Source organism: Arachis hypogaea, chromosome 6 (assembly GCF_003086295.3).
Source record: "Arachis hypogaea cultivar Tifrunner chromosome 6, arahy.Tifrunner.gnm2.J5K5, whole genome shotgun sequence".
NCBI lineage: Eukaryota > Viridiplantae > Streptophyta > Magnoliopsida > Fabales > Fabaceae > Arachis > Arachis hypogaea.
Genome location: NC_092041.1, coordinates 40,411,079 through 40,434,842, shown reverse-complemented (window position 1 = coordinate 40,434,842; position 23,764 = coordinate 40,411,079). Strand labels below are relative to the sequence as shown.

Below are 23,764 nucleotides of genomic sequence, written 5' to 3'. Positions count from 1 at the left end.
TAGGAGGTGACCTCTACGTCGCAATGAGCAGCATATCGATTAATTATGTGGCGCATATTATAATAGGTCGATCATACAGCACTAATGCACCGGATCCCATCAGACTCGCAGTTAACGGGTTGGGCGAGAGTAGTACTAGGATGGGTGACCTCCTGGGAAGTCCTGTGTTGCACCTTTTTTTTTTTTTTTTTTTTTTTTTTTACTCGTGCTTCCCTCGTTCTTTAAACGGTGTATCTTGAATATTTAGCTAAGCGGTCCATGACTTTTTAGAAGCTCGCACGGCCCCGCAGGATTGCAGCTCCTTACCCTACGTCGCAAGACATGCATATGATAATTATGTGCGCATATTATAATAGGTGCGATCATACCGCACTAATGCACCGGATCCATCAGAACTCCGCAGTTAAGCGTGCTTGGGCGAGAGTAGTACTAGGATGGGTGACCTCCTGGGAGTCCTCGTGTTGCACTCTTTTTTTTTTTTTTTTTTTTACGTCGTGCTTACCCTCGTTCTTTAAACGGCGCTATCTTGATAGTTTGTAAAGCGAGTCTCAATGACCTATTTTAGGCAAGTCCACGGGCCCGCAGGATTGCACTCGACTTACCCTACGTCGCGAGACATGCATATGATAATTATGTGCGCATATTTAATAGGTGCGATCATACCAGCATAATGCACCGGATCCCATCAGAACTCCGCAGTTAAGCGTGCTTGGGCGAGAGTAGTACTAGGATGGGTGACCTCCTGGGAAGTCCTCGTGTTGCACCTCTTTTTTTTTTTTTTTTTTTTTTTTTACGTCGTGCTTACCTCGTTCTTAAACGGCGCTATCTTGCACAGTTTAGTTAAAGCGAGTCTCATGACCTGATTTTAGGCAAGCTCCACGGGCCCGCAGGGATTGCAACTCGACTTACCCTACGTCGCGAGACATGCATATGATAATTATGTGCGCATATTTAATAGGTGCGATCATACCAGCACTAATGCACCGATCCATCAGAATCCGCGTTAGCGTGCTTGGGCGAGAGTAGTACTAGGATGGGTGACCTCCTGGGAAGTCCTCGTGTTGCACCTCTTTTTTTTTTTTTTTTTTTTTTTTACGTCGTGCTTACCCTCGTTCTTTAAACGGCGCTATCTTGCACAGTTTGTTAAAGCGAGTCTCAATGACCTGATTTTAGGCAAGCTCCACGGGCCCGCAGGGATTGCAACTCGACTTACCCTACGTCGCGAGACATGCATATGATAATTATGTGCGCATATTTTAATAGGTGCGATCATACCAGCACTAATTCACCGATCCCATCAGAACTCCGCAGTTAAGCGTGCTTGGGCGAGAGTAGTACTAGGATGGGTGACCTCCTGGGAAGTCCTCGTGTTGCACTCTTTTTTTTTTTTTTTTTTTTTTTTTTTTTTTTTTTTTTTACGTCGTGCTTACCCTCGTTCTTTAAACGGCGCTATCTTGAATAGTTTAGCTAAAGCGAGTCTCAATGACCTATTTTAGGCAAGCTCCACGGGCCCCGCAGGGATTGCACTCGACTTACCCTACGTCGCGAGACATGCATATGATAATTATGTGCGCATATTTTAATAGGTGCGATCATACCAGCACTAATGCACCGGATCCCATCAGAACTCCGCAGTTAAGCGTGCTTGGGCGAGAGTAGTACTAGGATGGGTGACCTCCTGGAAGTCCTCGTGTTGCACCTTTTTTTTTTTTTTTTTTTTTTTTACGTCGTGCTTACCCTCGTTCTTTAAACGGCGCTATCTTGAATAGTTTAGCTAAAGCGAGTCTCAATGACCTCATTTTAGGCAAGCTCGCACGGGCCCCGCAGGGATTCGCAGCTCGACTTACCCTACGTCGCAGACATGCATATGATAATTATGTGCGCATATTTTAATAGGTGCGATCATACCAGCACTAATGCACCGGATCCCATCAGAACTCCGCAGTTAAGCGTGCTTGGGCGAGAGTAGTACTAGGATGGGTGACCTCCTGGGAAGTCCTCGTGTTGCACCTCTTTTTTTTTTTTTTTTTTTTTTTTTTTTACGTCGTGCTTACCTCGTTCTTTAAACGGCGCTATCTTGACAGTTTAGTAAAGCGAGTCTCAATGACCTATTTTAGGCAAGCTCGCACGGGCCCCGCAGGGATTGCACTCGACTTACCCTACGTCGCGAGACATGCATATGATAATTATGTGCGCATATTTAATAGGTGCGATCATACCAGCACTAATGCACCGGATCCCATCAGAACTCCGCAGTTAAGCGTGCTTGGGCGAGAGTAGTACTAGGATGGGTGACCTCCTGGGAAGTCCTCGTGTTGCACCTCTTTTTTTTTTTTTTTTTTTTTTTTTTTTACGTCGTGCTTACCCTCGTTCTTTAAACGGCGCTATCTTGCACAGTTTGTTAAAGCGAGTCTCAATGACCTGATTTTAGGCAAGCTCCACGGGCCCCGCAGGGATTTGCACTCGACTTACCCTACGTCGCGAGACATGCATATGATAATTATGTGCGCATATTTTAATAGGTGCGATCATACCAGCACTAATCACCGGATCCCATCAGAACTCCGCAGTTAAGCGTGCTTGGGCGAGAGTAGTACTAGGATGGGTGACCTCCTGGGAAGTCCTCGTGTTGCACCTCTTTTTTTTTTTTTTTTTTTTTTTTTTTACGTCGTGCTTACCCTCGTTCTTTAAACGGCGCTATCTTGAAGTTTAGTAAAGCGAGTCTCAATGACCTATTTTAGGCAAGCTCGCACGGGCCCCGCAGGGATTGCACTCGACTTACCCTACGTCGCAGACATGCATATGATAATTATGTGCGCATATTTAATAGGTGCGATCATACCAGCACTAATGCACCGGATCCCATCAGAACTCCGCAGTTAAGCGTGCTTGGGCGAGAGTAGTACTAGGATGGGTGACTCCTGGAGTCCTCGTGTTGCACCTTTTTTTTTTTTTTTTTTTTTTTTACGTCGTGCTTACCTCGTTCTTTAACGGCGCTATCTTGATAGTTTAGTAAAGCGAGTCTCAATGACTATTTTAGGCAAGCTCCACGGGCCCGCAGGGATTGCACTCGACTTACCCTACGTCGCAGACATGCATATGATAATTATGTGCGCATATTTAATAGGTGCGATCATACCAGCACTAATGCACCGGATCCCATCAGAACTCCGCAGTTAAGCGTGCTTGGCGAGAGTAGTACTAGGATGGGTGACCTCCTGGGAAGTCCTCGTGTTGCACCTCTTTTTTTTTTTTTTTTTTTTTACGTCGTGCTTACCCTCGTTCTTTAAACGGCGCTATCTTGACAGTTTAGTTAAAGCGAGTCTCAATGACCTGATTTTAGGCAAGCTCCACGGGCCCGCAGGGATTTGCACTCGACTTACCCTACGTCGCGAGACATGCATATGATAATTATGTGCGCATATTTTAATAGGTGCGATCATACCAGCACTAATGCACCGGATCCCATCAGAACTCCGCAGTTAAGCGTGCTTGGGCGAGAGTAGTACTAGGATGGGTGACCTCCTGGGAAGTCCTCGTGTTGCACCTCTTTTTTTTTTTTTTTTTTTTTTTTTTTTTTTTTTTACGTCGTGCTTACCCTCGTTCTTTAAACGGCGCTATCTTGACAGTTTGTAAAGCGAGTCTCAATGACCTGATTTTAGGCAAGCTCCACGGGCCCCGCAGGGATTTGCAACTCGACTTACCCTACGTCGCGAGACATGCATATGATAATTATGTGCGCATATTTTAATAGGTGCGATCATACCAGCACTAATCACCGGATCCCATCAGAACTCCGCAGTTAAGCGTGCTTGGGCGAGAGTAGTACTAGGATGGGTGACCTCCTGGGAAGTCCTCGTGTTGCACCTCTTTTTTTTTTTTTTTTTTTTTTTTTTACGTCGTGCTTACCCTCGTTCTTTAAACGGCGCTATCTTGACAGTTTAGTTAAAGCGAGTCTCAATGACCTGATTTTAGGCAAGCTCCACGGGCCCCGCAGGGATTTGCACTCGACTTACCCTACGTCGCGAGACATGCATATGATAATTATGTGCGCATATTTTAATAGGTGCGATCATACCAGCACTAATGCACCGGATCCCATCAGAACTCCGCAGTTAAGCGTGCTTGGGCGAGAGTAGTACTAGGATGGGTGACCTCCTGGGAAGTCCTCGTGTTGCACCTCTTTTTTTTTTTTTTTTTTTTTTTTTTTTACGTCGTGCTTACCCTCGTTCTTTAAACGGCGCTATCTTGAATAGTTTAGCTAAAGCGAGTCTCAATGACCTATTTTAGGCAAGCTCGCACGGGCCCGCAGGGATTCGCAGCTCGACTTACCCTACGTCGCAGACATGCATATGATAATTATGTGCGCATATTTAATAGGTGCGATCATACCAGCACTAATGCACCGGATCCCATCAGAACTCCGCAGTTAAGCGTGCTTGGGCGAGAGTAGTACTAGGATGGGTGACCTCCTGGGAAGTCCTCGTGTTGCACCTCTTTTTTTTTTTTTTTTTTTTTTTACGTCGTGCTTACCCTCGTTCTTTAAACGGCGCTATCTTGAAAGTTTAGTAAAGCGAGTCTCAATGACCTGATTTTAGGCAAGCTCCACGGGCCCCGCAGGGATTTGCAACTCGACTTACCCTACGTCGCGAGACATGCATATGATAATTATGTGCGCATATTTAATAGGTGCGATCATACCAGCACTAATGCACCGGATCCCATCAGAACTCCGCAGTTAAGCGTGCTTGGGCGAGAGTAGTACTAGGATGGGTGACCTCCTGGGAAGTCCTCGTGTTGCACCTCTTTTTTTTTTTTTTTTTTTTTTTACGTCGTGCTTACCCTCGTTCTTTAAACGGCGCTATCTTGAATAGTTTAGTAAAGCGAGTCTCAATGACCTGATTTTAGGCAAGCTCCACGGGCCCCGCAGGGATTGCACTCGACTTACCCTACGTCGCAGACATGCATATGATAATTATGTGCGCATATTTAATAGGTGCGATCATACCAGCACTAATGCACCGGATCCCATCAGAACTCCGCAGTTAAGCGTGCTTGGGCGAGAGTAGTACTAGGATGGGTGACCTCCTGGAAGTCCTCGTGTTGCACCTCTTTTTTTTTTTTTTTTTTTTTTTACGTCGTGCTTACCCTCGTTCTTTAAACGGCGCTATCTTGCACAGTTTAGTTAAAGCGAGTCTCAATGACCTGATTTTAGGCAAGCTCCACGGGCCCCGCAGGGATTTGCAACTCGACTTACCCTACGTCGCGAGACATGCATATGATAATTATGTGCGCATATTTAATAGGTGCGATCATACCAGCACTAATGCACCGGATCCCATCAGAACTCCGCAGTTAAGCGTGCTTGGGCGAGAGTAGTACTAGGATGGGTGACCTCCTGGGAAGTCCTCGTGTTGCACCTCTTTTTTTTTTTTTTTTTTTTTTTTTTACGTCGTGCTTACCCTCGTTCTTTAAACGGCGCTATCTTGAATAGTTTAGCTAAAGCGAGTCTCAATGACCTATTTTAGGCAAGCTCGCACGGGCCCGCAGGGATTCGCAGCTCGACTTACCCTACGTCGCAGACATGCATATGATAATTATGTGCGCATATTTAATAGGTGCGATCATACCAGCACTAATGCACCGGATCCCATCAGAACTCCGCAGTTAAGCGTGCTTGGGCGAGAGTAGTACTAGGATGGGTGACCTCCTGGGAAGTCCTCGTGTTGCACCTCTTTTTTTTTTTTTTTTTTTTTTACGTCGTGCTTACCCTCGTTCTTTAAACGGCGCTATCTTGCACAGTTTGTTAAAGCGAGTCTCAATGACCTGATTTTAGGCAAGCTCCACGGCCCGCAGGATTGCACTCGACTTACCCTACGTCGCGAGACATGCATATGATAATTATGTGCGCATATTTTAATAGGTGGATCATACCAGAACTCCGCAGTTAAGCGTGCTTGGGCGAGAGTAGTACTAGGATGGGTGACTCTGGAATCTCTGTTGCATTTTTTTTTTTTTTTTTTTTTACGTCGTGCTTACCCTCGTTCTTTAAACGGCGCTATCTTGAAGTTTAGTAAAGCGAGTCTCAATGACCTATTTTAGGCAAGCTCCACGGGCCCCGCAGGGATTGCACTCGACTTACCCTACGTCGCGAGACATGCATATGATAATTATGTGCGCATATTTAATAGGTGCGATCATACCAGCACTAATGCACCGGATCCCATCAGAACTCCGCAGTTAAGCGTGCTTGGCGAGAGTAGTACTAGGATGGGTGACCTCCTGGGAAGTCCTCGTGTTGCACCTCTTTTTTTTTTTTTTTTTTTTTTTTACGTCGTGCTTACCCTCGTTCTTTAAACGGCGCTATCTTGAATAGTTTAGCTAAAGCGAGTCTCAATGACCTCATTTTAGGCAAGCTCGCACGGGCCCCGCAGGGATTCGCAGCTCGACTTACCCTACGTCGCGAGACATGCATATGATAATTATGTGCGCATATTTAATAGGTGCGATCATACCAGCACTAATGCACCGGATCCCATCAGAACTCCGCAGTTAAGCGTGCTTGGGCGAGAGTAGTACTAGGATGGGTGACCTCCTGGGAAGTCCTCGTGTTGCACCTCTTTTTTTTTTTTTTTTTTTTTTACGTCGTGCTTACCCTCGTTCTTTAAACGGCGCTATCTTGAAGTTTAGTTAAAGCGAGTCTCAATGACCTGATTTTAGGCAAGCTCCACGGGCCCCGCAGGGATTGCAACTCGACTTACCCTACGTCGCGAGACATGCATATGATAATTATGTGCGCATATTTAATAGGTGCGATCATACCAGCACTAATGCACCGGATCCCATCAGAACTCCGCAGTTAAGCGTGCTTGGGCGAGAGTAGTACTAGGATGGGTGACCTCCTGGGAAGTCCTCGTGTTGCACCTCTTTTTTTTTTTTTTTTTTTTTTTACGTCGTGCTTACCCTCGTTCTTTAAACGGCGCTATCTTGAATAGTTTAGCTAAAGCGAGTCTCAATGACCTGATTTTAGGCAAGCTCGCACGGGCCCCGCAGGGATTCGCACTCGACTTACCCTACGTCGCGAGACATGCATATGATAATTATGTGCGCATATTTAATAGGTGCGATCATACCAGCACTAATGCACCGGATCCCATCAGAACTCCGCAGTTAAGCGTGCTTGGGCGAGAGTAGTACTAGGATGGGTGACCTCCTGGGAAGTCCTCGTGTTGCACCTCTTTTTTTTTTTTTTTTTTTTTTTTTACGTCGTGCTTACCCTCGTTCTTTAAACGGCGCTATCTTGACAGTTTAGTTAAAGCGAGTCTCAATGACCTGATTTTAGGCAAGCTCCACGGGCCCCGCAGGGATTTGCACTCGACTTACCCTACGTCGCGAGACATGCATATGATAATTATGTGCGCATATTTTAATAGGTGCGATCATACCAGCACTAATGCACCGGATCCCATCAGAACTCCGCAGTTAAGCGTGCTTGGGCGAGAGTAGTACTAGGATGGGTGACCTCCTGGGAAGTCCTCGTGTTGCACCTCTTTTTTTTTTTTTTTTTTTTTTTTTTACGTCGTGCTTACCCTCGTTCTTTAAACGGCGCTATCTTGAATAGTTTAGCTAAAGCGAGTCTCAATGACCTCATTTTAGGCAAGCTCGCACGGGCCCCGCAGGGATTCGCAGCTCGACTTACCCTACGTCGCAAGACATGCATATGATAATTATGTGCGCATATTTAATAGGTGCGATCATACCAGCACTAATGCACCGGATCCCATCAGAACTCCGCAGTTAAGCGTGCTTGGGCGAGAGTAGTACTAGGATGGGTGACCTCCTGGGAAGTCCTCGTGTTGCACCTCTTTTTTTTTTTTTTTTTTTTTTACGTCGTGCTTACCCTCGTTCTTTAAACGGCGCTATCTTGAATAGTTTAGCTAAAGCGAGTCTCAATGACCTGATTTTAGGCAAGCTCGCACGGGCCCCGCAGGGATTGCAACTCGACTTACCCTACGTCGCGAGACATGCATATGATAATTATGTGCGCATATTTTAATAGGTGCGATCATACCAGCACTAATGCACCGGATCCCATCAGAACTCCGCAGTTAAGCGTGCTTGGGCGAGAGTAGTACTAGGATGGGTGACCTCCTGGGAAGTCCTCGTGTTGCACCTCTTTTTTTTTTTTTTTTTTTTTTTTTTTTTTTTTTTTACGTCGTGCTTACCCTCGTTCTTTAAACGGCGCTATCTTGAATAGTTTAGCTAAAGCGAGTCTCAATGACCTATTTTAGGCAAGCTCGCACGGGCCCCGCAGGGATTCGCAGCTCGACTTACCCTACGTCGCAGACATGCATATGATAATTATGTGCGCATATTTAATAGGTGCGATCATACCAGCACTAATGCACCGGATCCCATCAGAACTCCGCAGTTAAGCGTGCTTGGGCGAGAGTAGTACTAGGATGGGTGACCTCCTGGGAAGTCCTCGTGTTGCACCTCTTTTTTTTTTTTTTTTTTTTTTTACGTCGTGCTTACCCTCGTTCTTTAAACGGCGCTATCTTGCACAGTTTAGTTAAAGCGAGTCTCAATGACCTGATTTTAGGCAAGCTCCCACGGGCCCCGCAGGGATTTGCAACTCGACTTACCCTACGTCGCGAGACATGCATATGATAATTATGTGCGCATATTTTAATAGGTGCGATCATACCAGCACTAATGCACCGGATCCCATCAGAACTCCGCAGTTAAGCGTGCTTGGGCGAGAGTAGTACTAGGATGGGTGACCTCCTGGGAAGTCCTCGTGTTGCACCTCTTTTTTTTTTTTTTTTTTTTTTTTTTTTACGTCGTGCTTACCCTCGTTCTTTAAACGGCGCTATCTTGAATAGTTTAGCTAAAGCGAGTCTCAATGACCTATTTTAGGCAAGCTCGCACGGGCCCCGCAGGGATTCGCAGCTCGACTTACCCTACGTCGCAGACATGCATATGATAATTATGTGCGCATATTTAATAGGTGCGATCATACCAGCACTAATGCACCGGATCCCATCAGAACTCCGCAGTTAAGCGTGCTTGGGCGAGAGTAGTACTAGGATGGGTGACCTCCTGGGAAGTCCTCGTGTTGCACCTCTTTTTTTTTTTTTTTTTTTTTTTACGTCGTGCTTACCCTCGTTCTTTAAACGGCGCTATCTTGCACAGTTTAGTTAAAGCGAGTCTCAATGACCTGATTTTAGGCAAGCTCCACGGGCCCCGCAGGGATTTGCAACTCGACTTACCCTACGTCGCGAGACATGCATATGATAATTATGTGCGCATATTTTAATAGGTGCGATCATACCAGCACTAATGCACCGGATCCCATCAGAACTCCGCAGTTAAGCGTGCTTGGGCGAGAGTAGTACTAGGATGGGTGACCTCCTGGGAAGTCCTCGTGTTGCACCTCTTTTTTTTTTTTTTTTTTTTTTTTTTTTACGTCGTGCTTACCCTCGTTCTTTAAACGGCGCTATCTTGAATAGTTTAGCTAAAGCGAGTCTCAATGACCTATTTTAGGCAAGCTCGCACGGGCCCCGCAGGGATTCGCAGCTCGACTTACCCTACGTCGCGAGACATGCATATGATAATTATGTGCGCATATTTAATAGGTGCGATCATACCAGCACTAATGCACCGGATCCCATCAGAACTCCGCAGTTAAGCGTGCTTGGGCGAGAGTAGTACTAGGATGGGTGACCTCCTGGGAAGTCCTCGTGTTGCACCTCTTTTTTTTTTTTTTTTTTTTTTTTACGTCGTGCTTACCCTCGTTCTTTAAACGGCGCTATCTTGAATAGTTTAGCTAAAGCGAGTCTCAATGACCTATTTTAGGCAAGCTCGCACGGGCCCCGCAGGGATTCGCAGCTCGACTTACCCTACGTCGCAAGACATGCATATGATAATTATGTGCGCATATTTAATAGGTGCGATCATACCAGCACTAATGCACCGGATCCCATCAGAACTCCGCAGTTAAGCGTGCTTGGGCGAGAGTAGTACTAGGATGGGTGACCTCCTGGGAAGTCCTCGTGTTGCACCTCTTTTTTTTTTTTTTTTTTTTTTTTTACGTCGTGCTTACCCTCGTTCTTTAAACGGCGCTATCTTGAATAGTTTAGCTAAAGCGAGTCTCAATGACCTGATTTTAGGCAAGCTCCACGGGCCCCGCAGGGATTGCAACTCGACTTACCCTACGTCGCGAGACATGCATATGATAATTATGTGCGCATATTTTAATAGGTGCGATCATACCAGCACTAATGCACCGGATCCCATCAGAACTCCGCAGTTAAGCGTGCTTGGGCGAGAGTAGTACTAGGATGGGTGACCTCCTGGGAAGTCCTCGTGTTGCACCTCTTTTTTTTTTTTTTTTTTTTTTTTTTACGTCGTGCTTACCCTCGTTCTTTAAACGGCGCTATCTTGAATAGTTTAGCTAAAGCGAGTCTCAATGACCTATTTTAGGCAAGCTCGCACGGGCCCCGCAGGGATTCGCAACTCGACTTACCCTACGTCGCGAGACATGCATATGATAATTATGTGCGCATATTTTAATAGGTGCGATCATACCAGCACTAATGCACCGGATCCCATCAGAACTCCGCAGTTAAGCGTGCTTGGGCGAGAGTAGTACTAGGATGGGTGACCTCCTGGGAAGTCCTCGTGTTGCACCTCTTTTTTTTTTTTTTTTTTTTTTTTACGTCGTGCTTACCCTCGTTCTTTAAACGGCGCTATCTTGAATAGTTTAGTTAAAGCGAGTCTCAATGACCTGATTTTAGGCAAGCTCCACGGGCCCCGCAGGGATTTGCAACTCGACTTACCCTACGTCGCGAGACATGCATATGATAATTATGTGCGCATATTTTAATAGGTGCGATCATACCAGCACTAATGCACCGGATCCCATCAGAACTCCGCAGTTAAGCGTGCTTGGGCGAGAGTAGTACTAGGATGGGTGACCTCCTGGGAAGTCCTCGTGTTGCACCTCTTTTTTTTTTTTTTTTTTTTTTTTTTTTACGTCGTGCTTACCCTCGTTCTTTAAACGGCGCTATCTTGAATAGTTTAGCTAAAGCGAGTCTCAATGACCTGATTTTAGGCAAGCTCGCACGGGCCCCGCAGGGATTCGCAACTCGACTTACCCTACGTCGCGAGACATGCATATGATAATTATGTGCGCATATTTTAATAGGTGCGATCATACCAGCACTAATGCACCGGATCCCATCAGAACTCCGCAGTTAAGCGTGCTTGGGCGAGAGTAGTACTAGGATGGGTGACCTCCTGGGAAGTCCTCGTGTTGCACCTCTTTTTTTTTTTTTTTTTTTTTTTTTTTTTTACGTCGTGCTTACCCTCGTTCTTTAAACGGCGCTATCTTGAATAGTTTAGCTAAAGCGAGTCTCAATGACCTGATTTTAGGCAAGCTCGCACGGGCCCCGCAGGGATTCGCAGCTCGACTTACCCTACGTCGCGAGACATGCATATGATAATTATGTGCGCATATTTTAATAGGTGCGATCATACCAGCACTAATGCACCGGATCCCATCAGAACTCCGCAGTTAAGCGTGCTTGGGCGAGAGTAGTACTAGGATGGGTGACCTCCTGGGAAGTCCTCGTGTTGCACCTCTTTTTTTTTTTTTTTTTTTTTTTTTACGTCGTGCTTACCCTCGTTCTTTAAACGGCGCTATCTTGAATAGTTTAGCTAAAGCGAGTCTCAATGACCTATTTTAGGCAAGCTCGCACGGGCCCCGCAGGGATTCGCAGCTCGACTTACCCTACGTCGCAAGACATGCATATGATAATTATGTGCGCATATTTAATAGGTGCGATCATACCAGCACTAATGCACCGGATCCCATCAGAACTCCGCAGTTAAGCGTGCTTGGGCGAGAGTAGTACTAGGATGGGTGACCTCCTGGGAAGTCCTCGTGTTGCACCTCTTTTTTTTTTTTTTTTTTTTTTTACGTCGTGCTTACCCTCGTTCTTTAAACGGCGCTATCTTGCACAGTTTAGTTAAAGCGAGTCTCAATGACCTGATTTTAGGCAAGCTCCCACGGGCCCCGCAGGGATTTGCAACTCGACTTACCCTACGTCGCGAGACATGCATATGATAATTATGTGCGCATATTTTAATAGGTGCGATCATACCAGCACTAATGCACCGGATCCCATCAGAACTCCGCAGTTAAGCGTGCTTGGGCGAGAGTAGTACTAGGATGGGTGACCTCCTGGGAAGTCCTCGTGTTGCACCTCTTTTTTTTTTTTTTTTTTTTTTTTTTACGTCGTGCTTACCCTCGTTCTTTAAACGGCGCTATCTTGAATAGTTTAGCTAAAGCGAGTCTCAATGACCTCATTTTAGGCAAGCTCGCACGGGCCCCGCAGGGATTCGCAGCTCGACTTACCCTACGTCGCGAGACATGCATATGATAATTATGTGCGCATATTTTAATAGGTGCGATCATACCAGCACTAATGCACCGGATCCCATCAGAACTCCGCAGTTAAGCGTGCTTGGGCGAGAGTAGTACTAGGATGGGTGACCTCCTGGGAAGTCCTCGTGTTGCACCTCTTTTTTTTTTTTTTTTTTTTTTTTTTACGTCGTGCTTACCCTCGTTCTTTAAACGGCGCTATCTTGAATAGTTTAGCTAAAGCGAGTCTCAATGACCTCATTTTAGGCAAGCTCGCACGGGCCCCGCAGGGATTCGCAGCTCGACTTACCCTACGTCGCAAGACATGCATATGATAATTATGTGCGCATATTTAATAGGTGCGATCATACCAGCACTAATGCACCGGATCCCATCAGAACTCCGCAGTTAAGCGTGCTTGGGCGAGAGTAGTACTAGGATGGGTGACCTCCTGGGAAGTCCTCGTGTTGCACCTCTTTTTTTTTTTTTTTTTTTTTACGTCGTGCTTACCCTCGTTCTTTAAACGGCGCTATCTTGCACAGTTTAGTTAAAGCGAGTCTCAATGACCTGATTTTAGGCAAGCTCCACGGGCCCCGCAGGGATTTGCAACTCGACTTACCCTACGTCGCGAGACATGCATATGATAATTATGTGCGCATATTTTAATAGGTGCGATCATACCAGCACTAATCACCGGATCCCATCAGAACTCCGCAGTTAAGCGTGCTTGGGCGAGAGTAGTACTAGGATGGGTGACCTCCTGGGAAGTCCTCGTGTTGCACCTCTTTTTTTTTTTTTTTTTTTTTTTTTACGTCGTGCTTACCCTCGTTCTTTAAACGGCGCTATCTTGAATAGTTTAGCTAAAGCGAGTCTCAATGACCTCATTTTAGGCAAGCTCGCACGGGCCCCGCAGGGATTCGCAGCTCGACTTACCCTACGTCGCGAGACATGCATATGATAATTATGTGCGCATATTTAATAGGTGCGATCATACCAGCACTAATGCACCGGATCCCATCAGAACTCCGCAGTTAAGCGTGCTTGGGCGAGAGTAGTACTAGGATGGGTGACCTCCTGGGAAGTCCTCGTGTTGCACCTCTTTTTTTTTTTTTTTTTTTTTTTTTTACGTCGTGCTTACCCTCGTTCTTTAAACGGCGCTATCTTGAATAGTTTAGCTAAAGCGAGTCTCAATGACCTGATTTTAGGCAAGCTCGCACGGGCCCCGCAGGGATTCGCACTCGACTTACCCTACGTCGCGAGACATGCATATGATAATTATGTGCGCATATTTTAATAGGTGCGATCATACCAGCACTAATGCACCGGATCCCATCAGAACTCCGCAGTTAAGCGTGCTTGGGCGAGAGTAGTACTAGGATGGGTGACCTCCTGGGAAGTCCTCGTGTTGCACCTCTTTTTTTTTTTTTTTTTTTTTTTTTTACGTCGTGCTTACCCTCGTTCTTTAAACGGCGCTATCTTGAATAGTTTAGCTAAAGCGAGTCTCAATGACCTGATTTTAGGCAAGCTCGCACGGGCCCCGCAGGGATTCGCAGCTCGACTTACCCTACGTCGCGAGACATGCATATGATAATTATGTGCGCATATTTTAATAGGTGCGATCATACCAGCACTAATGCACCGGATCCCATCAGAACTCCGCAGTTAAGCGTGCTTGGGCGAGAGTAGTACTAGGATGGGTGACCTCCTGGGAAGTCCTCGTGTTGCACCTCTTTTTTTTTTTTTTTTTTTTTTTACGTCGTGCTTACCCTCGTTCTTTAAACGGCGCTATCTTGCAAGTTTAGCTAAAGCGAGTCTCAATGACCTGATTTTAGGCAAGCTCGCACGGGCCCCGCAGGGATTCGCAACTCGACTTACCCTACGTCGCGAGACATGCATATGATAATTATGTGCGCATATTTTAATAGGTGCGATCATACCAGCACTAATGCACCGGATCCCATCAGAACTCCGCAGTTAAGCGTGCTTGGGCGAGAGTAGTACTAGGATGGGTGACCTCCTGGGAAGTCCTCGTGTTGCACCTCTTTTTTTTTTTTTTTTTTTTTTTTTACGTCGTGCTTACCCTCGTTCTTTAAACGGCGCTATCTTGAATAGTTTAGCTAAAGCGAGTCTCAATGACCTGATTTTAGGCAAGCTCGCACGGGCCCCGCAGGGATTCGCAGCTCGACTTACCCTACGTCGCGAGACATGCATATGATAATTATGTGCGCATATTTTAATAGGTGCGATCATACCAGCACTAATGCACCGGATCCCATCAGAACTCCGCAGTTAAGCGTGCTTGGGCGAGAGTAGTACTAGGATGGGTGACCTCCTGGGAAGTCCTCGTGTTGCACCTCTTTTTTTTTTTTTTTTTTTTTTTTTACGTCGTGCTTACCCTCGTTCTTTAAACGGCGCTATCTTGAATAGTTTAGCTAAAGCGAGTCTCAATGACCTATTTTAGGCAAGCTCGCACGGGCCCCGCAGGGATTCGCAGCTCGACTTACCCTACGTCGCGAGACATGCATATGATAATTATGTGCGCATATTTAATAGGTGCGATCATACCAGCACTAATGCACCGGATCCCATCAGAACTCCGCAGTTAAGCGTGCTTGGGCGAGAGTAGTACTAGGATGGGTGACCTCCTGGGAAGTCCTCGTGTTGCACCTCTTTTTTTTTTTTTTTTTTTTTTTTTTACGTCGTGCTTACCCTCGTTCTTTAAACGGCGCTATCTTGAAGTTTAGTTAAAGCGAGTCTCAATGACCTGATTTTAGGCAAGCTCCACGGGCCCCGCAGGGATTCGCAGCTCGACTTACCCTACGTCGCGAGACATGCATATGATAATTATGTGCGCATATTTTAATAGGTGCGATCATACCAGCACTAATGCACCGGATCCCATCAGAACTCCGCAGTTAAGCGTGCTTGGGCGAGAGTAGTACTAGGATGGGTGACCTCCTGGGAAGTCCTCGTGTTGCACCTCTTTTTTTTTTTTTTTTTTTTTTTTACGTCGTGCTTACCCTCGTTCTTTAAACGGCGCTATCTTGAATAGTTTAGCTAAAGCGAGTCTCAATGACCTGATTTTAGGCAAGCTCGCACGGGCCCCGCAGGGATTCGCAGCTCGACTTACCCTACGTCGCGAGACATGCATATGATAATTATGTGCGCATATTTTAATAGGTGCGATCATACCAGCACTAATGCACCGGATCCCATCAGAACTCCGCAGTTAAGCGTGCTTGGGCGAGAGTAGTACTAGGATGGGTGACCTCCTGGGAAGTCCTCGTGTTGCACCTCTTTTTTTTTTTTTTTTTTTTTTTTTTTACGTCGTGCTTACCCTCGTTCTTTAAACGGCGCTATCTTGAATAGTTTAGCTAAAGCGAGTCTCAATGACCTATTTTAGGCAAGCTCGCACGGGCCCCGCAGGGATTCGCAGCTCGACTTACCCTACGTCGCGAGACATGCATATGATAATTATGTGCGCATATTTAATAGGTGCGATCATACCAGCACTAATGCACCGGATCCCATCAGAACTCCGCAGTTAAGCGTGCTTGGGCGAGAGTAGTACTAGGATGGGTGACCTCCTGGGAAGTCCTCGTGTTGCACCTCTTTTTTTTTTTTTTTTTTTTTTTTACGTCGTGCTTACCCTCGTTCTTTAAACGGCGCTATCTTGCATAGTTTAGCTAAAGCGAGTCTCAATGACCTGATTTTAGGCAAGCTCGCACGGGCCCCGCAGGGATTCGCACTCGACTTACCCTACGTCGCGAGACATGCATATGATAATTATGTGCGCATATTTAATAGGTGCGATCATACCAGCACTAATGCACCGGATCCCATCAGAACTCCGCAGTTAAGCGTGCTTGGGCGAGAGTAGTACTAGGATGGGTGACCTCCTGGGAAGTCCTCGTGTTGCACCTCTTTTTTTTTTTTTTTTTTTTTTTTTTTACGTCGTGCTTACCCTCGTTCTTTAAACGGCGCTATCTTGAATAGTTTAGCTAAAGCGAGTCTCAATGACCTGATTTTAGGCAAGCTCGCACGGGCCCCGCAGGGATTCGCAGCTCGACTTACCCTACGTCGCGAGACATGCATATGATAATTATGTGCGCATATTTTAATAGGTGCGATCATACCAGCACTAATGCACCGGATCCCATCAGAACTCCGCAGTTAAGCGTGCTTGGGCGAGAGTAGTACTAGGATGGGTGACCTCCTGGGAAGTCCTCGTGTTGCACCTCTTTTTTTTTTTTTTTTTTTTTTTTTTACGTCGTGCTTACCCTCGTTCTTTAAACGGCGCTATCTTGAATAGTTTAGCTAAAGCGAGTCTCAATGACCTGATTTTAGGCAAGCTCGCACGGGCCCCGCAGGGATTCGCAGCTCGACTTACCCTACGTCGCGAGACATGCATATGATAATTATGTGCGCATATTTAATAGGTGCGATCATACCAGCACTAATGCACCGGATCCCATCAGAACTCCGCAGTTAAGCGTGCTTGGGCGAGAGTAGTACTAGGATGGGTGACCTCCTGGGAAGTCCTCGTGTTGCACCTCTTTTTTTTTTTTTTTTTTTTTTTTTTTTTTACGTCGTGCTTACCCTCGTTCTTTAAACGGCGCTATCTTGAATAGTTTAGCTAAAGCGAGTCTCAATGACCTGATTTTAGGCAAGCTCGCACGGGCCCCGCAGGGATTCGCAACTCGACTTACCCTACGTCGCGAGACATGCATATGATAATTATGTGCGCATATTTTAATAGGTGCGATCATACCAGCACTAATGCACCGGATCCCATCAGAACTCCGCAGTTAAGCGTGCTTGGGCGAGAGTAGTACTAGGATGGGTGACCTCCTGGGAAGTCCTCGTGTTGCACCTCTTTTTTTTTTTTTTTTTTTTTTTTTACGTCGTGCTTACCCTCGTTCTTTAAACGGCGCTATCTTGAATAGTTTAGCTAAAGCGAGTCTCAATGACCTGATTTTAGGCAAGCTCGCACGGGCCCCGCAGGGATTCGCAGCTCGACTTACCCTACGTCGCGAGACATGCATATGATAATTATGTGCGCATATTTTAATAGGTGCGATCATACCAGCACTAATGCACCGGATCCCATCAGAACTCCGCAGTTAAGCGTGCTTGGGCGAGAGTAGTACTAGGATGGGTGACCTCCTGGGAAGTCCTCGTGTTGCACCTCTTTTTTTTTTTTTTTTTTTTTTTTTTTTTTACGTCGTGCTTACCCTCGTTCTTTAAACGGCGCTATCTTGAATAGTTTAGCTAAAGCGAGTCTCAATGACCTGATTTTAGGCAAGCTCGCACGGGCCCCGCAGGGATTCGCAGCTCGACTTACCCTACGTCGCGAGACATGCATATGATAATTATGTGCGCATATTTTAATAGGTGCGATCATACCAGCACTAATGCACCGGATCCCATCAGAACTCCGCAGTTAAGCGTGCTTGGGCGAGAGTAGTACTAGGATGGGTGACCTCCTGGGAAGTCCTCGTGTTGCACCTCTTTTTTTTTTTTTTTTTTTTTTTTTTACGTCGTGCTTACCCTCGTTCTTTAAACGGCGCTATCTTGAATAGTTTAGCTAAAGCGAGTCTCAATGACCTATTTTAGGCAAGCTCGCACGGGCCCCGCAGGGATTCGCAGCTCGACTTACCCTACGTCGCGAGACATGCATATGATAATTATGTGCGCATATTTAATAGGTGCGATCATACCAGCACTAATGCACCGGATCCCATCAGAACTCCGCAGTTAAGCGTGCTTGGGCGAGAGTAGTACTAGGATGGGTGACCTCCTGGGAAGTCCTCGTGTTGCACCTCTTTTTTTTTTTTTTTTTTTTTTTTACGTCGTGCTTACCCTCGTTCTTTAAACGGCGCTATCTTGAATAGTTTAGCTAAAGCGAGTCTCAATGACCTGATTTTAGGCAAGCTCGCACGGGCCCCGCAGGGATTCGCAACTCGACTTACCCTACGTCGCGAGACATGCATATGATAATTATGTGCGCATATTTTAATAGGTGCGATCATACCAGCACTAATGCACCGGATCCCATCAGAACTCCGCAGTTAAGCGTGCTTGGGCGAGAGTAGTACTAGGATGGGTGACCTCCTGGGAAGTCCTCGTGTTGCACCTCTTTTTTTTTTTTTTTTTTTTTTTTTTTACGTCGTGCTTACCCTCGTTCTTTAAACGGCGCTATCTTGAATAGTTTAGCTAAAGCGAGTCTCAATGACCTATTTTAGGCAAGCTCGCACGGGCCCCGCAGGGATTCGCAGCTCGACTTACCCTACGTCGCGAGACATGCATATGATAATTATGTGCGCATATTTAATAGGTGCGATCATACCAGCACTAATGCACCGGATCCCATCAGAACTCCGCAGTTAAGCGTGCTTGGGCGAGAGTAGTACTAGGATGGGTGACCTCCTGGGAAGTCCTCGTGTTGCACCTCTTTTTTTTTTTTTTTTTTTTTTTTTTTTTTTTTACGTCGTGCTTACCCTCGTTCTTTAAACGGCGCTATCTTGAATAGTTTAGCTAAAGCGAGTCTCAATGACCTGATTTTAGGCAAGCTCGCACGGGCCCCGCAGGGATTCGCAGCTCGACTTACCCTACGTCGCGAGACATGCATATGATAATTATGTGCGCATATTTTAATAGGTGCGATCATACCAGCACTAATGCACCGGATCCCATCAGAACTCCGCAGTTAAGCGTGCTTGGGCGAGAGTAGTACTAGGATGGGTGACCTCCTGGGAAGTCCTCGTGTTGCACCTCTTTTTTTTTTTTTTTTTTTTTTTTACGTCGTGCTTACCCTCGTTCTTTAAACGGCGCTATCTTGAATAGTTTAGCTAAAGCGAGTCTCAATGACCTGATTTTAGGCAAGCTCGCACGGGCCCCGCAGGGATTCGCAGCTCGACTTACCCTACGTCGCGAGACATGCATATGATAATTATGTGCGCATATTTTAATAGGTGCGATCATACCAGCACTAATGCACCGGATCCCATCAGAACTCCGCAGTTAAGCGTGCTTGGGCGAGAGTAGTACTAGGATGGGTGACCTCCTGGGAAGTCCTCGTGTTGCACCTCTTTTTTTTTTTTTTTTTTTTTTTTTTTTTACGTCGTGCTTACCCTCGTTCTTTAAACGGCGCTATCTTGCATAGTTTAGCTAAAGCGAGTCTCAATGACCTGATTTTAGGCAAGCTCGCACGGGCCCCGCAGGGATTCGCACTCGACTTACCCTACGTCGCGAGACATGCATATGATAATTATGTGCGCATATTTTAATAGGTGCGATCATACCAGCACTAATGCACCGGATCCCATCAGAACTCCGCAGTTAAGCGTGCTTGGGCGAGAGTAGTACTAGGATGGGTGACCTCCTGGGAAGTCCTCGTGTTGCACCTCTTTTTTTTTTTTTTTTTTTTTTTTTTTTTTTACGTCGTGCTTACCCTCGTTCTTTAAACGGCGCTATCTTGAATAGTTTAGCTAAAGCGAGTCTCAATGACCTATTTTAGGCAAGCTCGCACGGGCCCCGCAGGGATTCGCAGCTCGACTTACCCTACGTCGCGAGACATGCATATGATAATTATGTGCGCATATTTTAATAGGTGCGATCATACCAGCACTAATGCACCGGATCCCATCAGAACTCCGCAGTTAAGCGTGCTTGGGCGAGAGTAGTACTAGGATGGGTGACCTCCTGGGAAGTCCTCGTGTTGCACCTCTTTTTTTTTTTTTTTTTTTTTTTTTTTTTACGTCGTGCTTACCCTCGTTCTTTAAACGGCGCTATCTTGAATAGTTTAGCTAAAGCGAGTCTCAATGACCTGATTTTAGGCAAGCTCGCACGGGCCCCGCAGGGATTCGCAGCTCGACTTACCCTACGTCGCGAGACATGCATATGATAATTATGTGCGCATATTTTAATAGGTGCGATCATACCAGCACTAATGCACCGGATCCCATCAGAACTCCGCAGTTAAGCGTGCTTGGGCGAGAGTAGTACTAGGATGGGTGACCTCCTGGGAAGTCCTCGTGTTGCACCTCTTTTTTTTTTTTTTTTTTTTTTTTTTTTACGTCGTGCTTACCCTCGTTCTTTAAACGGCGCTATCTTGAATAGTTTAGCTAAAGCGAGTCTCAATGACCTGATTTTAGGCAAGCTCGCACGGGCCCCGCAGGGATTCGCAGCTCGACTTACCCTACGTCGCGAGACATGCATATGATAATTATGTGCGCATATTTTAATAGGTGCGATCATACCAGCACTAATGCACCGGATCCCATCAGAACTCCGCAGTTAAGCGTGCTTGGGCGAGAGTAGTACTAGGATGGGTGACCTCCTGGGAAGTCCTCGTGTTGCACCTCTTTTTTTTTTTTTTTTTTTTTTTACGTCGTGCTTACCCTCGTTCTTTAAACGGCGCTATCTTGAATAGTTTAGCTAAAGCGAGTCTCAATGACCTGATTTTAGGCAAGCTCGCACGGGCCCCGCAGGGATTCGCAGCTCGACTTACCCTACGTCGCGAGACATGCATATGATAATTATGTGCGCATATTTTAATAGGTGCGATCATACCAGCACTAATGCACCGGATCCCATCAGAACTCCGCAGTTAAGCGTGCTTGGGCGAGAGTAGTACTAGGATGGGTGACCTCCTGGGAAGTCCTCGTGTTGCACCTCTTTTTTTTTTTTTTTTTTTTTTTTTTTTTTACGTCGTGCTTACCCTCGTTCTTTAAACGGCGCTATCTTGAATAGTTTAGCTAAAGCGAGTCTCAATGACCTGATTTTAGGCAAGCTCGCACGGGCCCCGCAGGGATTCGCAGCTCGACTTACCCTACGTCGCGAGACATGCATATGATAATTATGTGCGCATATTTTAATAGGTGCGATCATACCAGCACTAATGCACCGGATCCCATCAGAACTCCGCAGTTAAGCGTGCTTGGGCGAGAGTAGTACTAGGATGGGTGACCTCCTGGGAAGTCCTCGTGTTGCACCTCTTTTTTTTTTTTTTTTTTTTTTTTTTACGTCGTGCTTACCCTCGTTCTTTAAACGGCGCTATCTTGAATAGTTTAGCTAAAGCGAGTCTCAATGACCTGATTTTAGGCAAGCTCGCACGGGCCCCGCAGGGATTCGCAGCTCGACTTACCCTACGTCGCGAGACATGCATATGATAATTATGTGCGCATATTTTAATAGGTGCGATCATACCAGCACTAATGCACCGGATCCCATCAGAACTCCGCAGTTAAGCGTGCTTGGGCGAGAGTAGTACTAGGATGGGTGACCTCCTGGGAAGTCCTCGTGTTGCACCTCTTTTTTTTTTTTTTTTTTTTTTTTTTTTTTTTACGTCGTGCTTACCCTCGTTCTTTAAACGGCGCTATCTTGAATAGTTTAGCTAAAGCGAGTCTCAATGACCTGATTTTAGGCAAGCTCGCACGGGCCCCGCAGGGATTCGCAGCTCGACTTACCCTACGTCGCGAGACATGCATATGATAATTATGTGCGCATATTTTAATAGGTGCGATCATACCAGCACTAATGCACCGGATCCCATCAGAACTCCGCAGTTAAGCGTGCTTGGGCGAGAGTAGTACTAGGATGGGTGACCTCCTGGGAAGTCCTCGTGTTGCACCTCTTTTTTTTTTTTTTTTTTTTTTTTTTTTTTTACGTCGTGCTTACCCTCGTTCTTTAAACGGCGCTATCTTGAATAGTTTAGCTAAAGCGAGTCTCAATGACCTGATTTTAGGCAAGCTCGCACGGGCCCCGCAGGGATTCGCAGCTCGACTTACCCTACGTCGCGAGACATGCATATGATAATTATGTGCGCATATTTTAATAGGTGCGATCATACCAGCACTAATGCACCGGATCCCATCAGAACTCCGCAGTTAAGCGTGCTTGGGCGAGAGTAGTACTAGGATGGGTGACCTCCTGGGAAGTCCTCGTGTTGCACCTCTTTTTTTTTTTTTTTTTTTTTTTTTACGTCGTGCTTACCCTCGTTCTTTAAACGGCGCTATCTTGAATAGTTTAGCTAAAGCGAGTCTCAATGACCTGATTTTAGGCAAGCTCGCACGGGCCCCGCAGGGATTCGCAGCTCGACTTACCCTACGTCGCGAGACATGCATATGATAATTATGTGCGCATATTTTAATAGGTGCGATCATACCAGCACTAATGCACCGGATCCCATCAGAACTCCGCAGTTAAGCGTGCTTGGGCGAGAGTAGTACTAGGATGGGTGACCTCCTGGGAAGTCCTCGTGTTGCACCTCTTTTTTTTTTTTTTTTTTTTTTTTTTTTACGTCGTGCTTACCCTCGTTCTTTAAACGGCGCTATCTTGAATAGTTTAGCTAAAGCGAGTCTCAATGACCTGATTTTAGGCAAGCTCGCACGGGCCCCGCAGGGATTCGCAGCTCGACTTACCCTACGTCGCGAGACATGCATATGATAATTATGTGCGCATATTTTAATAGGTGCGATCATACCAGCACTAATGCACCGGATCCCATCAGAACTCCGCAGTTAAGCGTGCTTGGGCGAGAGTAGTACTAGGATGGGTGACCTCCTGGGAAGTCCTCGTGTTGCACCTCTTTTTTTTTTTTTTTTTTTTTTTTTTTTACGTCGTGCTTACCCTCGTTCTTTAAACGGCGCTATCTTGAATAGTTTAGCTAAAGCGAGTCTCAATGACCTATTTTAGGCAAGCTCGCACGGGCCCCGCAGGGATTCGCAGCTCGACTTACCCTACGTCGCGAGACATGCATATGATAATTATGTGCGCATATTTTAATAGGTGCGATCATACCAGCACTAATGCACCGGATCCCATCAGAACTCCGCAGTTAAGCGTGCTTGGGCGAGAGTAGTACTAGGATGGGTGACCTCCTGGGAAGTCCTCGTGTTGCACCTCTTTTTTTTTTTTTTTTTTTTTTTTTTTTTTTTTACGTCGTGCTTACCCTCGTTCTTTAAACGGCGCTATCTTGAATAGTTTAGCTAAAGCGAGTCTCAATGACCTGATTTTAGGCAAGCTCGCACGGGCCCCGCAGGGATTCGCAGCTCGACTTACCCTACGTCGCGAGACATGCATATGATAATTATGTGCGCATATTTTAATAGGTGCGATCATACCAGCACTAATGCACCGGATCCCATCAGAACTCCGCAGTTAAGCGTGCTTGGGCGAGAGTAGTACTAGGATGGGTGACCTCCTGGGAAGTCCTCGTGTTGCACCTCTTTTTTTTTTTTTTTTTTTTTTTTTTTTACGTCGTGCTTACCCTCGTTCTTTAAACGGCGCTATCTTGAATAGTTTAGCTAAAGCGAGTCTCAATGACCTGATTTT

At 46.1% G+C, this 23,764-nt stretch overlaps 73 non-coding genes and 1 pseudogene across 73 annotated transcripts; all 74 read left to right on the top strand.

Annotated features, from left to right (window-relative positions):
* Nucleotides 1-354: 354 nt before the first annotated feature.
* On the top strand, nucleotides 355-470 carry LOC112699329 (5S ribosomal RNA). The gene has a single exon (XR_003152410.1). It is a non-coding gene; the product is annotated as a 5S ribosomal RNA (ribosomal RNA).
* A 179-nt stretch (nucleotides 471-649) lies between these two features.
* LOC112698890 (5S ribosomal RNA) lies at nucleotides 650-767 on the top strand. The gene has a single exon (XR_003152022.1). It is a non-coding gene; the product is annotated as a 5S ribosomal RNA (ribosomal RNA).
* A 189-nt stretch (nucleotides 768-956) lies between these two features.
* Nucleotides 957-1,070, top strand: LOC112699508 (5S ribosomal RNA; annotated as a pseudogene).
* A 191-nt stretch (nucleotides 1,071-1,261) lies between these two features.
* On the top strand, nucleotides 1,262-1,379 carry LOC112699158 (5S ribosomal RNA). The gene has a single exon (XR_003152275.1). It is a non-coding gene; the product is annotated as a 5S ribosomal RNA (ribosomal RNA).
* Nucleotides 1,380-1,584: 205 nt separating this feature from the next.
* Nucleotides 1,585-1,702, top strand: LOC112698774 (5S ribosomal RNA). The gene has a single exon (XR_003151912.1). It is a non-coding gene; the product is annotated as a 5S ribosomal RNA (ribosomal RNA).
* Nucleotides 1,703-1,894: 192 nt separating this feature from the next.
* LOC112700609 (5S ribosomal RNA) lies at nucleotides 1,895-2,013 on the top strand. Its single transcript, XR_003153515.1, has one exon. It is a non-coding gene; the product is annotated as a 5S ribosomal RNA (ribosomal RNA).
* Nucleotides 2,014-2,205: 192 nt separating this feature from the next.
* On the top strand, nucleotides 2,206-2,324 carry LOC112700598 (5S ribosomal RNA). Its single transcript, XR_003153502.1, has one exon. It is a non-coding gene; the product is annotated as a 5S ribosomal RNA (ribosomal RNA).
* A 196-nt stretch (nucleotides 2,325-2,520) lies between these two features.
* Nucleotides 2,521-2,638, top strand: LOC112698805 (5S ribosomal RNA). The gene has a single exon (XR_003151941.1). It is a non-coding gene; the product is annotated as a 5S ribosomal RNA (ribosomal RNA).
* A 190-nt stretch (nucleotides 2,639-2,828) lies between these two features.
* On the top strand, nucleotides 2,829-2,944 carry LOC112699167 (5S ribosomal RNA). The gene has a single exon (XR_003152284.1). It is a non-coding gene; the product is annotated as a 5S ribosomal RNA (ribosomal RNA).
* Nucleotides 2,945-3,125: 181 nt separating this feature from the next.
* LOC112698905 (5S ribosomal RNA) lies at nucleotides 3,126-3,243 on the top strand. Its single transcript, XR_003152036.1, has one exon. It is a non-coding gene; the product is annotated as a 5S ribosomal RNA (ribosomal RNA).
* Nucleotides 3,244-3,431: 188 nt separating this feature from the next.
* Nucleotides 3,432-3,550, top strand: LOC112700586 (5S ribosomal RNA). The gene has a single exon (XR_003153491.1). It is a non-coding gene; the product is annotated as a 5S ribosomal RNA (ribosomal RNA).
* A 202-nt stretch (nucleotides 3,551-3,752) lies between these two features.
* LOC112698803 (5S ribosomal RNA) lies at nucleotides 3,753-3,870 on the top strand. Its single transcript, XR_003151939.1, has one exon. It is a non-coding gene; the product is annotated as a 5S ribosomal RNA (ribosomal RNA).
* Nucleotides 3,871-4,064: 194 nt separating this feature from the next.
* LOC112700574 (5S ribosomal RNA) lies at nucleotides 4,065-4,183 on the top strand. Its single transcript, XR_003153480.1, has one exon. It is a non-coding gene; the product is annotated as a 5S ribosomal RNA (ribosomal RNA).
* A 195-nt stretch (nucleotides 4,184-4,378) lies between these two features.
* LOC112700562 (5S ribosomal RNA) lies at nucleotides 4,379-4,497 on the top strand. Its single transcript, XR_003153468.1, has one exon. It is a non-coding gene; the product is annotated as a 5S ribosomal RNA (ribosomal RNA).
* A 190-nt stretch (nucleotides 4,498-4,687) lies between these two features.
* Nucleotides 4,688-4,806, top strand: LOC112700551 (5S ribosomal RNA). The gene has a single exon (XR_003153457.1). It is a non-coding gene; the product is annotated as a 5S ribosomal RNA (ribosomal RNA).
* A 188-nt stretch (nucleotides 4,807-4,994) lies between these two features.
* LOC112698715 (5S ribosomal RNA) lies at nucleotides 4,995-5,112 on the top strand. Its single transcript, XR_003151857.1, has one exon. It is a non-coding gene; the product is annotated as a 5S ribosomal RNA (ribosomal RNA).
* Nucleotides 5,113-5,304: 192 nt separating this feature from the next.
* LOC112700539 (5S ribosomal RNA) lies at nucleotides 5,305-5,423 on the top strand. Its single transcript, XR_003153446.1, has one exon. It is a non-coding gene; the product is annotated as a 5S ribosomal RNA (ribosomal RNA).
* Nucleotides 5,424-5,616: 193 nt separating this feature from the next.
* On the top strand, nucleotides 5,617-5,735 carry LOC112700527 (5S ribosomal RNA). The gene has a single exon (XR_003153435.1). It is a non-coding gene; the product is annotated as a 5S ribosomal RNA (ribosomal RNA).
* Nucleotides 5,736-6,189: 454 nt separating this feature from the next.
* On the top strand, nucleotides 6,190-6,307 carry LOC112698904 (5S ribosomal RNA). The gene has a single exon (XR_003152035.1). It is a non-coding gene; the product is annotated as a 5S ribosomal RNA (ribosomal RNA).
* A 194-nt stretch (nucleotides 6,308-6,501) lies between these two features.
* LOC112700516 (5S ribosomal RNA) lies at nucleotides 6,502-6,620 on the top strand. Its single transcript, XR_003153424.1, has one exon. It is a non-coding gene; the product is annotated as a 5S ribosomal RNA (ribosomal RNA).
* A 188-nt stretch (nucleotides 6,621-6,808) lies between these two features.
* LOC112700505 (5S ribosomal RNA) lies at nucleotides 6,809-6,927 on the top strand. Its single transcript, XR_003153413.1, has one exon. It is a non-coding gene; the product is annotated as a 5S ribosomal RNA (ribosomal RNA).
* A 192-nt stretch (nucleotides 6,928-7,119) lies between these two features.
* On the top strand, nucleotides 7,120-7,238 carry LOC112700493 (5S ribosomal RNA). The gene has a single exon (XR_003153402.1). It is a non-coding gene; the product is annotated as a 5S ribosomal RNA (ribosomal RNA).
* Nucleotides 7,239-7,431: 193 nt separating this feature from the next.
* Nucleotides 7,432-7,550, top strand: LOC112700481 (5S ribosomal RNA). The gene has a single exon (XR_003153391.1). It is a non-coding gene; the product is annotated as a 5S ribosomal RNA (ribosomal RNA).
* Nucleotides 7,551-7,746: 196 nt separating this feature from the next.
* On the top strand, nucleotides 7,747-7,865 carry LOC112700470 (5S ribosomal RNA). The gene has a single exon (XR_003153378.1). It is a non-coding gene; the product is annotated as a 5S ribosomal RNA (ribosomal RNA).
* A 192-nt stretch (nucleotides 7,866-8,057) lies between these two features.
* Nucleotides 8,058-8,176, top strand: LOC112700458 (5S ribosomal RNA). The gene has a single exon (XR_003153366.1). It is a non-coding gene; the product is annotated as a 5S ribosomal RNA (ribosomal RNA).
* Nucleotides 8,177-8,380: 204 nt separating this feature from the next.
* LOC112700445 (5S ribosomal RNA) lies at nucleotides 8,381-8,499 on the top strand. The gene has a single exon (XR_003153354.1). It is a non-coding gene; the product is annotated as a 5S ribosomal RNA (ribosomal RNA).
* Nucleotides 8,500-8,693: 194 nt separating this feature from the next.
* LOC112700434 (5S ribosomal RNA) lies at nucleotides 8,694-8,812 on the top strand. Its single transcript, XR_003153343.1, has one exon. It is a non-coding gene; the product is annotated as a 5S ribosomal RNA (ribosomal RNA).
* A 196-nt stretch (nucleotides 8,813-9,008) lies between these two features.
* Nucleotides 9,009-9,127, top strand: LOC112700422 (5S ribosomal RNA). Its single transcript, XR_003153331.1, has one exon. It is a non-coding gene; the product is annotated as a 5S ribosomal RNA (ribosomal RNA).
* A 193-nt stretch (nucleotides 9,128-9,320) lies between these two features.
* Nucleotides 9,321-9,439, top strand: LOC112700411 (5S ribosomal RNA). The gene has a single exon (XR_003153318.1). It is a non-coding gene; the product is annotated as a 5S ribosomal RNA (ribosomal RNA).
* Nucleotides 9,440-9,636: 197 nt separating this feature from the next.
* LOC112700400 (5S ribosomal RNA) lies at nucleotides 9,637-9,755 on the top strand. The gene has a single exon (XR_003153306.1). It is a non-coding gene; the product is annotated as a 5S ribosomal RNA (ribosomal RNA).
* A 193-nt stretch (nucleotides 9,756-9,948) lies between these two features.
* LOC112700388 (5S ribosomal RNA) lies at nucleotides 9,949-10,067 on the top strand. Its single transcript, XR_003153294.1, has one exon. It is a non-coding gene; the product is annotated as a 5S ribosomal RNA (ribosomal RNA).
* A 194-nt stretch (nucleotides 10,068-10,261) lies between these two features.
* Nucleotides 10,262-10,380, top strand: LOC112700377 (5S ribosomal RNA). Its single transcript, XR_003153282.1, has one exon. It is a non-coding gene; the product is annotated as a 5S ribosomal RNA (ribosomal RNA).
* A 196-nt stretch (nucleotides 10,381-10,576) lies between these two features.
* LOC112700365 (5S ribosomal RNA) lies at nucleotides 10,577-10,695 on the top strand. Its single transcript, XR_003153272.1, has one exon. It is a non-coding gene; the product is annotated as a 5S ribosomal RNA (ribosomal RNA).
* A 194-nt stretch (nucleotides 10,696-10,889) lies between these two features.
* Nucleotides 10,890-11,008, top strand: LOC112700353 (5S ribosomal RNA). The gene has a single exon (XR_003153261.1). It is a non-coding gene; the product is annotated as a 5S ribosomal RNA (ribosomal RNA).
* A 199-nt stretch (nucleotides 11,009-11,207) lies between these two features.
* Nucleotides 11,208-11,326, top strand: LOC112700342 (5S ribosomal RNA). Its single transcript, XR_003153250.1, has one exon. It is a non-coding gene; the product is annotated as a 5S ribosomal RNA (ribosomal RNA).
* A 201-nt stretch (nucleotides 11,327-11,527) lies between these two features.
* Nucleotides 11,528-11,646, top strand: LOC112700330 (5S ribosomal RNA). Its single transcript, XR_003153238.1, has one exon. It is a non-coding gene; the product is annotated as a 5S ribosomal RNA (ribosomal RNA).
* A 194-nt stretch (nucleotides 11,647-11,840) lies between these two features.
* LOC112700318 (5S ribosomal RNA) lies at nucleotides 11,841-11,959 on the top strand. Its single transcript, XR_003153227.1, has one exon. It is a non-coding gene; the product is annotated as a 5S ribosomal RNA (ribosomal RNA).
* A 194-nt stretch (nucleotides 11,960-12,153) lies between these two features.
* On the top strand, nucleotides 12,154-12,272 carry LOC112700306 (5S ribosomal RNA). The gene has a single exon (XR_003153216.1). It is a non-coding gene; the product is annotated as a 5S ribosomal RNA (ribosomal RNA).
* A 197-nt stretch (nucleotides 12,273-12,469) lies between these two features.
* On the top strand, nucleotides 12,470-12,588 carry LOC112700295 (5S ribosomal RNA). Its single transcript, XR_003153205.1, has one exon. It is a non-coding gene; the product is annotated as a 5S ribosomal RNA (ribosomal RNA).
* Nucleotides 12,589-12,784: 196 nt separating this feature from the next.
* Nucleotides 12,785-12,903, top strand: LOC112700284 (5S ribosomal RNA). Its single transcript, XR_003153194.1, has one exon. It is a non-coding gene; the product is annotated as a 5S ribosomal RNA (ribosomal RNA).
* A 191-nt stretch (nucleotides 12,904-13,094) lies between these two features.
* Nucleotides 13,095-13,212, top strand: LOC112698801 (5S ribosomal RNA). Its single transcript, XR_003151938.1, has one exon. It is a non-coding gene; the product is annotated as a 5S ribosomal RNA (ribosomal RNA).
* Nucleotides 13,213-13,407: 195 nt separating this feature from the next.
* Nucleotides 13,408-13,526, top strand: LOC112700273 (5S ribosomal RNA). The gene has a single exon (XR_003153183.1). It is a non-coding gene; the product is annotated as a 5S ribosomal RNA (ribosomal RNA).
* Nucleotides 13,527-13,722: 196 nt separating this feature from the next.
* Nucleotides 13,723-13,841, top strand: LOC112700261 (5S ribosomal RNA). The gene has a single exon (XR_003153172.1). It is a non-coding gene; the product is annotated as a 5S ribosomal RNA (ribosomal RNA).
* A 197-nt stretch (nucleotides 13,842-14,038) lies between these two features.
* LOC112700249 (5S ribosomal RNA) lies at nucleotides 14,039-14,157 on the top strand. Its single transcript, XR_003153161.1, has one exon. It is a non-coding gene; the product is annotated as a 5S ribosomal RNA (ribosomal RNA).
* A 193-nt stretch (nucleotides 14,158-14,350) lies between these two features.
* LOC112700238 (5S ribosomal RNA) lies at nucleotides 14,351-14,469 on the top strand. Its single transcript, XR_003153150.1, has one exon. It is a non-coding gene; the product is annotated as a 5S ribosomal RNA (ribosomal RNA).
* Nucleotides 14,470-14,665: 196 nt separating this feature from the next.
* LOC112700226 (5S ribosomal RNA) lies at nucleotides 14,666-14,784 on the top strand. The gene has a single exon (XR_003153139.1). It is a non-coding gene; the product is annotated as a 5S ribosomal RNA (ribosomal RNA).
* A 194-nt stretch (nucleotides 14,785-14,978) lies between these two features.
* LOC112700213 (5S ribosomal RNA) lies at nucleotides 14,979-15,097 on the top strand. Its single transcript, XR_003153127.1, has one exon. It is a non-coding gene; the product is annotated as a 5S ribosomal RNA (ribosomal RNA).
* A 194-nt stretch (nucleotides 15,098-15,291) lies between these two features.
* On the top strand, nucleotides 15,292-15,410 carry LOC112700202 (5S ribosomal RNA). Its single transcript, XR_003153116.1, has one exon. It is a non-coding gene; the product is annotated as a 5S ribosomal RNA (ribosomal RNA).
* A 195-nt stretch (nucleotides 15,411-15,605) lies between these two features.
* On the top strand, nucleotides 15,606-15,724 carry LOC112700190 (5S ribosomal RNA). The gene has a single exon (XR_003153105.1). It is a non-coding gene; the product is annotated as a 5S ribosomal RNA (ribosomal RNA).
* A 196-nt stretch (nucleotides 15,725-15,920) lies between these two features.
* On the top strand, nucleotides 15,921-16,039 carry LOC112700179 (5S ribosomal RNA). The gene has a single exon (XR_003153094.1). It is a non-coding gene; the product is annotated as a 5S ribosomal RNA (ribosomal RNA).
* Nucleotides 16,040-16,232: 193 nt separating this feature from the next.
* LOC112700167 (5S ribosomal RNA) lies at nucleotides 16,233-16,351 on the top strand. The gene has a single exon (XR_003153083.1). It is a non-coding gene; the product is annotated as a 5S ribosomal RNA (ribosomal RNA).
* Nucleotides 16,352-16,549: 198 nt separating this feature from the next.
* Nucleotides 16,550-16,668, top strand: LOC112700154 (5S ribosomal RNA). Its single transcript, XR_003153072.1, has one exon. It is a non-coding gene; the product is annotated as a 5S ribosomal RNA (ribosomal RNA).
* A 196-nt stretch (nucleotides 16,669-16,864) lies between these two features.
* LOC112700143 (5S ribosomal RNA) lies at nucleotides 16,865-16,983 on the top strand. Its single transcript, XR_003153061.1, has one exon. It is a non-coding gene; the product is annotated as a 5S ribosomal RNA (ribosomal RNA).
* A 201-nt stretch (nucleotides 16,984-17,184) lies between these two features.
* On the top strand, nucleotides 17,185-17,303 carry LOC112700132 (5S ribosomal RNA). Its single transcript, XR_003153050.1, has one exon. It is a non-coding gene; the product is annotated as a 5S ribosomal RNA (ribosomal RNA).
* A 196-nt stretch (nucleotides 17,304-17,499) lies between these two features.
* LOC112700120 (5S ribosomal RNA) lies at nucleotides 17,500-17,618 on the top strand. The gene has a single exon (XR_003153039.1). It is a non-coding gene; the product is annotated as a 5S ribosomal RNA (ribosomal RNA).
* Nucleotides 17,619-17,819: 201 nt separating this feature from the next.
* LOC112700109 (5S ribosomal RNA) lies at nucleotides 17,820-17,938 on the top strand. Its single transcript, XR_003153030.1, has one exon. It is a non-coding gene; the product is annotated as a 5S ribosomal RNA (ribosomal RNA).
* Nucleotides 17,939-18,133: 195 nt separating this feature from the next.
* On the top strand, nucleotides 18,134-18,252 carry LOC112700096 (5S ribosomal RNA). Its single transcript, XR_003153018.1, has one exon. It is a non-coding gene; the product is annotated as a 5S ribosomal RNA (ribosomal RNA).
* A 195-nt stretch (nucleotides 18,253-18,447) lies between these two features.
* Nucleotides 18,448-18,566, top strand: LOC112700085 (5S ribosomal RNA). Its single transcript, XR_003153007.1, has one exon. It is a non-coding gene; the product is annotated as a 5S ribosomal RNA (ribosomal RNA).
* Nucleotides 18,567-18,762: 196 nt separating this feature from the next.
* On the top strand, nucleotides 18,763-18,881 carry LOC112700074 (5S ribosomal RNA). Its single transcript, XR_003152996.1, has one exon. It is a non-coding gene; the product is annotated as a 5S ribosomal RNA (ribosomal RNA).
* Nucleotides 18,882-19,085: 204 nt separating this feature from the next.
* On the top strand, nucleotides 19,086-19,204 carry LOC112700062 (5S ribosomal RNA). The gene has a single exon (XR_003152985.1). It is a non-coding gene; the product is annotated as a 5S ribosomal RNA (ribosomal RNA).
* A 195-nt stretch (nucleotides 19,205-19,399) lies between these two features.
* Nucleotides 19,400-19,518, top strand: LOC112700050 (5S ribosomal RNA). Its single transcript, XR_003152974.1, has one exon. It is a non-coding gene; the product is annotated as a 5S ribosomal RNA (ribosomal RNA).
* A 199-nt stretch (nucleotides 19,519-19,717) lies between these two features.
* LOC112700038 (5S ribosomal RNA) lies at nucleotides 19,718-19,836 on the top strand. The gene has a single exon (XR_003152963.1). It is a non-coding gene; the product is annotated as a 5S ribosomal RNA (ribosomal RNA).
* Nucleotides 19,837-20,037: 201 nt separating this feature from the next.
* On the top strand, nucleotides 20,038-20,156 carry LOC112700027 (5S ribosomal RNA). The gene has a single exon (XR_003152952.1). It is a non-coding gene; the product is annotated as a 5S ribosomal RNA (ribosomal RNA).
* A 200-nt stretch (nucleotides 20,157-20,356) lies between these two features.
* Nucleotides 20,357-20,475, top strand: LOC112700015 (5S ribosomal RNA). The gene has a single exon (XR_003152941.1). It is a non-coding gene; the product is annotated as a 5S ribosomal RNA (ribosomal RNA).
* Nucleotides 20,476-20,674: 199 nt separating this feature from the next.
* LOC112700002 (5S ribosomal RNA) lies at nucleotides 20,675-20,793 on the top strand. Its single transcript, XR_003152930.1, has one exon. It is a non-coding gene; the product is annotated as a 5S ribosomal RNA (ribosomal RNA).
* Nucleotides 20,794-20,987: 194 nt separating this feature from the next.
* LOC112699990 (5S ribosomal RNA) lies at nucleotides 20,988-21,106 on the top strand. Its single transcript, XR_003152919.1, has one exon. It is a non-coding gene; the product is annotated as a 5S ribosomal RNA (ribosomal RNA).
* Nucleotides 21,107-21,307: 201 nt separating this feature from the next.
* Nucleotides 21,308-21,426, top strand: LOC112699978 (5S ribosomal RNA). The gene has a single exon (XR_003152907.1). It is a non-coding gene; the product is annotated as a 5S ribosomal RNA (ribosomal RNA).
* Nucleotides 21,427-21,623: 197 nt separating this feature from the next.
* On the top strand, nucleotides 21,624-21,742 carry LOC112699966 (5S ribosomal RNA). Its single transcript, XR_003152896.1, has one exon. It is a non-coding gene; the product is annotated as a 5S ribosomal RNA (ribosomal RNA).
* Nucleotides 21,743-21,945: 203 nt separating this feature from the next.
* On the top strand, nucleotides 21,946-22,064 carry LOC112699954 (5S ribosomal RNA). The gene has a single exon (XR_003152885.1). It is a non-coding gene; the product is annotated as a 5S ribosomal RNA (ribosomal RNA).
* Nucleotides 22,065-22,266: 202 nt separating this feature from the next.
* LOC112699943 (5S ribosomal RNA) lies at nucleotides 22,267-22,385 on the top strand. The gene has a single exon (XR_003152874.1). It is a non-coding gene; the product is annotated as a 5S ribosomal RNA (ribosomal RNA).
* Nucleotides 22,386-22,581: 196 nt separating this feature from the next.
* LOC112699932 (5S ribosomal RNA) lies at nucleotides 22,582-22,700 on the top strand. Its single transcript, XR_003152863.1, has one exon. It is a non-coding gene; the product is annotated as a 5S ribosomal RNA (ribosomal RNA).
* Nucleotides 22,701-22,899: 199 nt separating this feature from the next.
* On the top strand, nucleotides 22,900-23,018 carry LOC112699921 (5S ribosomal RNA). Its single transcript, XR_003152852.1, has one exon. It is a non-coding gene; the product is annotated as a 5S ribosomal RNA (ribosomal RNA).
* Nucleotides 23,019-23,216: 198 nt separating this feature from the next.
* LOC112699909 (5S ribosomal RNA) lies at nucleotides 23,217-23,335 on the top strand. The gene has a single exon (XR_003152841.1). It is a non-coding gene; the product is annotated as a 5S ribosomal RNA (ribosomal RNA).
* Nucleotides 23,336-23,539: 204 nt separating this feature from the next.
* On the top strand, nucleotides 23,540-23,658 carry LOC112699898 (5S ribosomal RNA). The gene has a single exon (XR_003152830.1). It is a non-coding gene; the product is annotated as a 5S ribosomal RNA (ribosomal RNA).
* Nucleotides 23,659-23,764: the final 106 nt, after the last annotated feature.